Source organism: Dermacentor andersoni, chromosome 1 (assembly GCF_023375885.2).
Source record: "Dermacentor andersoni chromosome 1, qqDerAnde1_hic_scaffold, whole genome shotgun sequence".
NCBI classification, from domain to species: domain Eukaryota; kingdom Metazoa; phylum Arthropoda; class Arachnida; order Ixodida; family Ixodidae; genus Dermacentor; species Dermacentor andersoni.
In genome coordinates, this window is record NC_092814.1 from 234,290,950 (window position 1) to 234,301,783 (window position 10,834).

The 10,834-nt window shown below is 45.5% G+C and overlaps 1 long non-coding RNA gene across 1 annotated transcript; it reads left to right on the forward strand.

Moving 5' to 3' along the window:
• The first annotated feature begins 3,861 nt into the window (after positions 1-3,861).
• Positions 3,862-8,556, forward strand: LOC140215297 (uncharacterized). Its single transcript, XR_011892254.1, has 2 exons — positions 3,862-4,440; positions 5,277-8,556. It is a non-coding gene; the product is annotated as an uncharacterized lncRNA (long non-coding RNA).
• The last annotated feature ends 2,278 nt before the right edge of the window (positions 8,557-10,834 follow it).

Sequence of the window (10,834 nt, forward strand, 5' to 3'; positions counted from 1 at the left end):
TTCAACCCAAGTGCCACATGGAAATTGCAAGCTATTAGACAGTTTTAGTGATTCGTGGCTACGATCAATCACTCTAAAGAAGTGTTTAATGTTCAATCTAATTACAACACAGTGATCATGAGCTTTACCAAGTGGGTTTTCAATAGTTTGTTGGCTTCCTATTCTATTTTAGTTGAGATATTGTGGGAGAGTAGCTTTTTGTCTCATAAGTAGCACTGCAGCAAGCACTATAGGATGTTACGTACTCCCAGATCATACATTCTATTTCTGTGGTCCCCTGAAAAACATACCAAAGGGGTTGTACTCTATTATCTACAGCTGTAAAGCCATATCACTGAATATAAAAGCCAGTTTTTGTTGTGATAATAACAATGACCCATGATAATCTGGTTTTCCTATTCACACAGACTTTTATGCAGTACTGGCACAAGATGAATGATGGGACTCCAGCTATTGACTGGACAGGAATGTGCTGCCAAACAAAGGGAGTTTGTGTTTGGTTTCCAGCCAGCCTGACTAAGCTTTTCTGACACTAGAGCACACTTAAAAATGGTTGACTGCTGACACTGCCATTCAGAAAGCATAATTCTGCTTTCATAGCTATAGCTGTTATGCTGCACATTGTCATAGTAGCTCCCCAGCAATGATCATCATCACGCTATCATACCAAAGATCGAAATATTGAAAAAGGAATGTTATGTCGCTTCCAACTGGGGACGTTCAGTTGCAAAAATTGAAGGTCCAACAAACTGCACCACAGAGACATTGACAGAGTATAAGTTATAAAACCAACATTTTCTTGTAAGGCATCTTTTGTGGCACACGCTACTTCGCATGCAACATTATTAATAAAGAGTGCTGAATTAAAAGAAGTTATAGACCTCTTCTTCAGGCGAGGAGGAAAGGGCACATAGCAAGCCTTTCCTCCTCTCCGGCTTGTGCGACGGCGCGGTTTGAATGTGTTACTGTCGCATGCTGCAGAACGATTTGGAGATGTTTTAGCTCATTCTCAATTAAATTTACGTGATGTCAGTTCATACGACGTCATCGAAGAAGCACTGTGTAGCCTTCCTGTGCAGCGTAACTACAGTATACAGAAATTTCTCTTGGCTGCACAAACATGTGATGTGCATCATCAGCTGCGGTGTGTGTGTTCTTAATTATTTTGGCTGTATCGGTGTTTATTCAATGAAGAGCAGCGTCTCTGGAGTTCCAGTGTGAATTGGATAATTTCTCACTATCTGATCGCTTGTCTTAAGAATTAAAACACCAGAGTGCTCATGTATGGCCCACCTAATGCGACCCTGAAACATTTAAGCATTAGTCATAAAATATTTGCGTCAGCCACCGGCATCGTTCTCATGCACTGCAAGTCTAGTAGACCTCAAATAATTCTGCTATGTCTACGTTAGCCTCCTCTATGATGCCGATGGCATTGCAATTGGCAAACCAGCATGATACATATAAGTTTTGTGCTTCAGCATTCTGTTTTGGCCCTGTAAAGCAGTAATATTCAAAGGGGACGGCATAAGAAGAACCTGACGGCTTTTTGTGAGGACACAATTTCCATGAGACTGGTGAGTGCGCCGCAGATGACAGGATGAACAAGACTGAAAAAAAAAAATAGACTTTCATTCTCTTCTTTTCTCTAAAAAAAAAGAAACACTGGCTAACGTCGCAATAAGACCGCATGGTCATGCTGCATGCTTGGACTATCTGGGTTATAGATCTGTTTGTGCATTATAGCACATGGTCCAAGCTTGCAGCATGACCATGCGCTATAATGCACAAACAGATCTATAACCCAGATGCTTGTGCAGCCAGTCGCTTGATCCCTCGACAAGTGTGAGTCGCACTATTGTATGCTGTCATTAGTAACGAAATCTATTTCATTTGTGGGCGAAACCCTCATCCAACAAATGAGGTAGTCATGCAACGTATCTACATATAACAATTTGAACTTATGTCAAAGTAAACGGCACAACTTATTCCACAGGAGCATGGTACTCTCACTGTTAGGAGCATCTTATGTTTTGTAACTACTCATTGCTGCTAAACCACAGCTTAGAATTATGGTTAGAATGCTGCAGTAAGGTCACATTTGCAAAACAAAATTTTCAGGAATATGTAACCGATCTCTGAGGCCAATTGTAGGCTCAACTCGCATACATCGCGCTGGGTGCTCCATCTGCCTCAACGCCAGCAGAAACTCCGGCCATGCCGATTTCAATCCCTTCAGTACCTCTCGCAGAACGATTTCCCACATAGAAGACACCACGTCATACTAAATAGACAGCGTGAGCGGAATACATAGTATGCACGTACGTCATTTAACAATACTCCGTGACTTCCGGTTTACAGCAGCGCCATCTTGGGGAACCTATAGGCCTATGCGCACGCATGTTGATAAGGCACCCCAAGATGGCGGAAGCAGATGACAGCTGCGGATGTGACGTCACGTGCATACTATGTATAACAACCACCAGAAACTGCCGCCGAGCATATGCCTGGCATACAACGCTGAGCTAAAGTCACCCAAGCTAAAGCCCCTCCTTACATGTTTTTACCAACCAGATTAAGTACCGCCAACCTACCCTCCTCCTCCGCACTCCTCCCTTGCTCACCCCCTCAGTTTCCGGTGTCAAGCTGAACTTGCTTGGTCCCAGTACAGTGCCTAGAATACTTAGTCCCAGCTTCTGGTTTTAGGCGGAAGCAACGTCACTGCTGCGTAGAGGTGCGAGCATACAAGCGAAAATTCAGGAACCGGAAACCCCGAAAGTGGAAACTGCAGAAGCAAAACTGGTTTGAGCAACGAATCAGAGAATAACAGTGCACATCAAAAGTTGGCGCTACTTAGCAAAAATGGCACTGGCGTGTGGATGGCAGCGCCCATGAAGAAAGAAGGTCTAGAAGGTTGTCCAACAATTCTGTTTACGATTGTAACTGAGAGTAGAAGGGCCAAATTATTATTCACAGAAAGAAAAGACTAGGCCCTCACTGCATATTCCAACCTAAAATCTAAATTTGCAATTGCTGCCTCTAAGCCTCTCCCACCAGCAGTGACCATCATTTCGACTTGGTTTGTCAAGACTGTCAAGAAGTGCATGGCCACTGCTATGTCATCAGCTGTGAAAAATTCAACGACCATGTATGTACTGTGCCGGACTCTCCTTGCTCACACACTCTTGCCCACCAACTAAGCAAGAGCATCGCCATCGCATTGTACCTGCAATTCTCTCATTTGTGTAATAAAAACATGACCGCCAAAGTGCAATGCAGAAATGAAACCGTGCGCATTGACCATGCAGAAGGTGCTTCATCACCCATCAGTGTTGCCAGACTGCTGTATGCTTCAACTTATACAAAATTCCAAATACAATTTTTTTGCAGCACTTATTGCAGTCAAAGTTTGCTCGCTTCATGGATGCATACAGCTTAACATGCAATGTGTAATTACAGGGGTCCTGAACCACCCGGGCTTGGTGAAATAACACAGTCCGCGGATAGCATACGCTGCTGTGAACATCTCGACAAATTTTGTAGTCGTGCACAGCGCATAGAGCTCGCAAGTGGAGCACCAAGTCACCTTTTTCACGAACACTCTTTTCAACAGATGTCTTTTCCTCACTCTTTTTGGGGCTGCCATATTTTGTCATGAAGCGGATTCCCATAAGCTGCTGCTATTGGCCAATAGCAGACATCAATCAAGAAGGGTGTTTGGATCAGTGCGCTTCTTCCTGTTATTCCGTGTATTTATTGATGCAGGTTAATAAACAAGCTGCAGTAAGCGAAAATCTGTGTTTAAAGTTTCTATAATTGCGTACTTCCGGAAGTACGACTGTCATCAGCTATTGTCAGGGGTAGCACACTCTCAAGTTCAACAAATGGCCACAGAGGGCGAAAAAATCGACCGCGCACCGCTGCTAACAAAGCCGACGTAGTAGCATCACTTTCGGGATTCGTTCGTTAGTTCCAACATTTCCCGGTAGAGGCGTCGTAATAAGCGCAATTTTATCTTACAAACTTTCTCTTACAATTACCGAAGCATTTTCTTTTACATAAAAACAGGGCAAAATTATCATTGCTAATTAGATATTGTGCTCTTTGTTAGTAAGTTTATTGTTTCTTCGCCATTATAAACGCAAATAGCGTTCAGCATCATCGATCTTTCACGTGACCTCTGGCCTGGATTTAAAATTTTTACCGGTATTTCCGAGTGCACGGCGGCACGGATTCATTCGTTCGTACACTCAAGACTGCTTTGTTTCTAAAACTAGTTTCTTGCGCTTCGATGTCTCGCGTTATTTAACTTGGGGTGAAGTTACGTGTTTGCAAGCGGACATGTAAGCCCGGCAGTTGGGTTTCGGTCATGAGCCATTCGGAACAGGTCTGCATCGAAACGGGAGCTGGATTTTGCTGCGGCTGACAACGGCAATAACGGTGAGTCGTTTAACACCGCTGCTTGAATCGTTATATAATATCCGTGTCATTACCTTCCAGGCGGGCACAAGTTAACGAACTAGATCCTGCATTACATATGGGCAGTGAGGATCTCAGTTGCTGTTTCTTAAATAAACCTTTACTTGCGAGCCTGTCGTTTGGTTTACACACACAACCAGGAAAGAAAGAGCGATATCGGAACGCGCGTCTCATTTTTCATGTTATTGTAGCCGTGGTTGTAGGTGACTGAGTAGCCTTATCAATATACATATTAAACATTTTTTTCGAGTCGGCCGGCAACGTCTTTCGTCCACAAAACCGAATAATCCTTTGGTAAAATAAAGTGAAAGTACATAATTTAATGTATTAAACAGTTGCAAGCATGATAATTCACCCATATTTCGTACTTGTTGGTTCCAAATGTTCTTGCTGTTCAGATTGGTTTACTGTAGGGCATTTATTTTTGCAGTAGTGAAGCGGTGCATCACGTTCGTGCAGAAAAATAATGCATCAGTTCTAATAGCTTCATGACTTTCATGCATTTGCTTGTGGAACTAGCAGTGTGATCACTTCTGGCGTATAAATGAACCCACAGATGTTCTCATTTGTGATCTTAATAGTACTTGCGCTGTTGACATGCATTGTAGTTAGGCAGACATCAGTTTTATGGACAATAGCAATATTTATTTAACATGCTGCTTAAGCACCCTAGAACAGACAGTGTACATTTGCATGTGTTCTGTAGTCGCAAATCATTACAACATATATGTCACACCTTTTTGCATTTTAAAACTTTGCTTTTTCAATTTCTGATTCAGTCAAAATTTCTGTTCCAGACATGCAGTAATGAAGACGGCACCAGTATAAAGCAACACACTCCACGCACTAAACAGAAGCTGCTGCCTGTTACAACAAGGTCATTGTGTGGACATTGGCTACTACTACAAGGTAAACAACACATGGTTCAGAAATAAATATGTTTGATATATGCTGTATTGGCTTGCTGTTTGCAGCAGATATGAATGTTTGTTCATATTTATGGTTCAGTATAATTGGTTCGAACATATAAAACACACATAAATTTGGCTAATCTGTGCTGTATCTCATGTGTCACCGTTTTGCCTCAACAGAGTCTATGCCAAGCACATCTTGGTCATCACAGGAGCTCCTATCTGCGCCAACAGGAAGGGGCTGGAGCCGAATTTGCAAGGCTTTTACACCAAGAACAAAGAAGCACATGCAGAAGAATATGAATGAGATATCAAGTCTGCAGAGGACTGTGTCAAGACTGAAAAGAGCTTCAGCCACCATTCCACCAGCACGGACATTTGGTTGAGTCATCCAGGTAACTCAAAAAGGACTTTCTAGAAATTCTTCGTCTTCAGGTGCACCTGCAACATCTGACCAAGCACGGACGACGCTGGCCAAAAGATTGAGTTCCATCAGTTTGCCCTTAATCAGCTTCCTAGCCATGTTAATTCCGTTTGTGCCAAGTGTAATTTTTCTTCTATAAATGCAAGCTTTCTCATTGCCCATTTTTGTTAGAGGTCATTCATCCTCATTCAAATATAAAGGTCAACCGATTCTTCGCTGATACTTAATACCAGTCACTGTCTAGCAGCCTAACATATCTGTAGCAGTATCTTCTAGTGTATGTTGTCATGCGCAATTCCTCTCCTGAAATAGCTGATGCAGCATCGGCATGCGTCTTGCATTAACCTATGCACATGTGCTATGCACCATTTTACTTTTCTTGATGTTTTTAGCCTTCAATGCTTGCAGAGCAGAGTGGCTTCTCTCTTGAATGCAAGCTTTCTCATTTTCCATATTCCTAGTCTCGTTGATGATTGCTCCTCTTCCTTGATAGCCTGGGTCTTTGTGCAAGCTACAGTGAAGTGATTGATTGCAGAATCTGGTTTTGCTGCCACACTTGGCTGTGGTAACTGTGTTACGTTTCTCAGATGTGGGGGCCTGGTAAGTTGCATTGGTAAGCAGTCCCTCGAGGTAAGCATTTACTCCTGCAGTCCGCAAAGCGACATAGACTCCCAGTATACACACACCGTAACTGGTGCGCCCCGTTCGTTCTGGCCTGCTGCAGTAATGGGCAAATTGTGCTTGTGGCTTACCTCGGCCATGATTTGCTCAAAACGGAGACCAGCATATGTGCTCACATGGTTCGAAGTGTATGAAGTTGATAGCCGTATGGGTGGAAAGGCCCGCAAGAATGGCTGCCGAAGGTGATGCCCACAAAAGCGACTTGTCCACATTGCGACAAAGTGTGAGCCACACATAGCAGCCCCCGAAAGAAAATAAATGTGCACGTTGGAAAGGAGTTAACGCTAAAATGCCGGTTAGTCCATGTCGCTGTGTTGGTTGCGGCAGCAGATGCCTGCGTCACCTGATTGCTTCGCAATGGAAGTTGCTCATCTTCAACGGCAACTGTTGGTTCAAACAGGTGCGAGACTCTGTCCAATCTGTTTGTACCGCAGGTTGTCGCTCGTTACCAGACCACCACATGTGACAAAGGCAAGCATTATGCCGTAAGATGGTTCGTAGCCAATGTATAATGTATTGTCTGAACCTCATGCGGTGACTGATTGCTGTTTAATCTTGCTGTTATGCCACTTGGTTACGGTCGCAGTTTTATGTTTTTCGAATATTGCGGCCTGGTCGGTTGCACTGGGAAGCAGCCTCTCGTAGTAAGCATTTGATCCTGCAGTCTGCACAGCGACATAGACTCCCAATTTACGCACACCGTGATTCGTGCTCCCTGTTCACCCTTTCCTGCTGCAGCCATGGGCAAATTGTGCCTCTGGCCTTTCGCGGCCGCGATTAGGCATGAACGGAGACCAGCATAAGTGCTTACATGGTCGGACGTGTATGAAGTTGGGTGGAAAGGCCCGTAAAAGTGGCTGATGAAGGTGATGCCCACGAAAGCGACTTGTCCATATTGAGACAATGTGGGACACCAAGTGTGAGCCACACATTAGCGGCCTCCAAAAGAAAAGAAACATGCAGGCTGGGAAGGAGTCAATGCTGAAATGATGGGTAGTCCATGTCGCTGTGTAGGCTGCGGCAGCAGATGCCTGCGTCACTTGATTGCTTTGCACTGCAAGTTGCTCATCTTTAACAGCGACTGTCGCCGCAAACAGGTGGGACACTCTGTCCAATCTGTTTCTGCTGCTGGTTGTTGCTCGTTAGTAGACCACCACGTGCGACGAAGGCAGGCACTACGCCTGTAGGTAGCCAGCTCAATGTACCCTAAGAGACCCGTGTATGTGAATGCTCACTGTTGCCATATGGTTCGTCGCCAATGTATAATGTATTGTCTGAACCTCATGCGGTGACTGATTGCTGTTTAATTTTGCTGTTATGTCACTTGGCTGTGGTCGCAGTGTTATGTTTTTAGAATATTGCGGCCTGGTCGGTTGCACTGGGAAGCAGTCTCTCGAAGTAAGCATTCGCTCCTGCAGCCTGCACAGCGACATAGACTCCCAATTTTCATGCACCGTGATTCGTGCTCCCCGTTCGCGCTTTCCTGCTGCAGCAATGGGCATATTGTGCCTCTGGCCTTTCTCGGCCGCGATTAGGCATGAACGGAGACCAGCATACGTGCTTACATAGTCCGATGCGTATGAAGTTGATAGGCAGATGGTTGGAAAGGCCCGCAAAAGTAGCTGATGGAGGCGATGCCCACGAAAGCGACTTGTCCATAGTGAGACAATGTGAGACAGCAAGTGTGAGCCACACATTAGCGGCCCCCGAAAGAAAAGAAACGTGCAGGTTGGAAAGGAGTGAATGGCTAAAATCTGGGGTAGCCCATGTCGCTGTGTAGGCTGCGGTAGCAGATGCCTGCGTCTCCCGATTGCTTCGCAATGCAATTTGGGCATTTTTAACGGCGACTGTCGCTGCAAACAAGTGGCACACTCTGTCCAATATGTTTCCGCTGCTGGTTGTTGCTCGTTAACCTGACCACCACGTGCGACGATGACGGTGAGCCGTTTACGAGCTCGCGTCAATGATTCCAGCGTATCTCGACATGCAAACTTTATTTCTGCTATTGCACGAGAATGTACACTGCTTGTCTTCTGCCAATAAAGTCGCGCGTTCTGTTCACTCACTTGTGGCTTGTTTGTATGGGCGTCAGTAGAGGCTCTTGGCAATTAGAACGCACCACCTACGCGGCAGCGAAGGCATTGGGGCATGCCGCATAGCCTGCAGGGCAAGCACGGCGCGTACCAGCGTACGCGACCGGCAGAAAACGGCCATATTGAATTTTGCTCTAAAAAAAAATTGTGCACTTCCGCTTCCGGTTTGAGCAACGTCATCTGGCGTCCCCCAAAGTAAGTTCCATGCGCTGCCGCTGCTTATTTTCGAACCACGGCGGAAGGTACAGTTTCCCTTCTCTAAGTTTGTTCTTTATTCTATGCTATTGTCTGCTAACACTCAGCCACACCTGCCCACGTAGGAATGAAACTTTGGCCACACTGTTTATCAGTGTCATAGCTGTTGGGTCTCACTAATTTCTATTAGTTTTCAACACTCAATTATCCTCTAACCAGGCAAAACTTAAGGTCCGACCGCACATACGCCCACTCCTGGTCGCTCCTGGCTAAATGCATTGGCAGACTTCGCTTCGTATTGAGCTATTGCGCAAAATGCACAGTTTGGATGTGCCTACCATCCGTCGGTCAAGCTAGTGCAGCACAAAGCTGGCATGCACCATGTAGCACGACCAGATTCGGGCACATAAGCACACTTCAGCCCTGTTATGTGCATAGTCGGTCACTACAGTTGCATGTAGCCCAGTCTACAGCGTAACATAGATACCGCAGCCGCTGCGGGGTGACATGACGATCCTGATCACTAATCTCATTGCAGCTTGTCGAGGACAACAGCTTGCTTTGATTGGTATCTGTGGGTGATGTGACTCAAGGCCAGAGCACAAACATTTGACAAACAGGTTGTCTGCTTCTGGAGTTGCACACCCTCGAGGTATGTCGCCATCATGGTCAAAGCAGCTCGCTACGTTAGGAATCTTTTCAATGCGAGTCTGGAGTGCAGCGTCCATCACTCAGCCCATGTGCCTGCTGCCGACATACTTGCACGAGCAAAGATGAAGATGAAGTTGTTTCGATCCTCGGAAGTTGCGAGATTGTCATATAGATAAGTGCGAAAGAAAATCTGCTTCTAATAGCCACACGTAGCTATCTAGTACACTGTTGCACAGCAAAGGGATGAGACACCATGAACTCAATCATTGGCTGAAGAATATCTTCACGAGTTTGGCACATTGTAGGCGCCAAAATCGGAAGTAATGGGTCTATGTGAGTGAACATCCAAAATAAGATTTGAACTGTGTGCCACGGTAATGTTCAGTAGGCAGATCATGGGCACACCCCGCTGTGCCACAGCCCTCACAGTGCAAGGCATTGAAGCACAGGGAGCACAGCGAAGGGGATCAAATTTAGGCAAACTCTGCTTCTGCTGAACACATTGAAGTACTTTTTGCTGCAAAGTATTTCTGAAATAGTATATTTTAACGTCAACTGCATTTTTTTACTTCGATAAAAAGTGGTTCAGGACCCCTTTAAAGTGTTGAAGGGACGGGGTTTTGTGAACCTTCAACAGCGTCTGCTTGGAGCTTGAACCAGCAGGTTTACCACCGGAGAGGGCTCGGCAGGGAAGACGAGGTTATGCAAGAACAACAGAAGTTTAATACACATCATTACGGGTGAGCGGTGCACTCTAAGACAAAAACAAACGTTCAGAGTGCGTGTACCTGCACACAAGGGCAGAGAAAATACAACCACACATGGAAGCCCGCTGGCTTTCTTATACCCTCCACCATCCGAGCATCCTCATTCTCTGCTGCCCACTGGTAGAGGGCCTTGTAAGGACATGTCGGGTCAACCCACACAGAAGGGCATCGGAGGGAAAACACCCCTTGGCATAGAGGGGTTGAACGTAGAACACGTCAGGGCAAGCCACACAGGGGCATGGCAGGCAATCCACTCCTTGGCGTAGAGGAGTTGAGCTTAGGACAGAGGGGAGTAGGATTTGCACATTTTGAACATAATCCCAACGCACACACCAGATGGACAAGTATTTTCATGTTGACGAGCGTGACAATTAGGCACGCTGTGTCTCAGGCATCTGGCATTTGTTCCATTCATTGCCACACAAAGTGAACCGTAACGAAAGGTAGAAAAGTTAGTGTTGTGGCCCTTTTATGCCAGGGGCAAGAAGTGGAAGGTTTTTTATTAGTGCCCAAGCACTACATGGCTCATTGGGTGTTTTGCTGGTGTCTGGCAGTGGTGGTGCATTTAATGGTAGGAACACTAAAATGTAAGTATAGTATGTATGAGATCAATGCAGAGATAGAAAAAGGTCA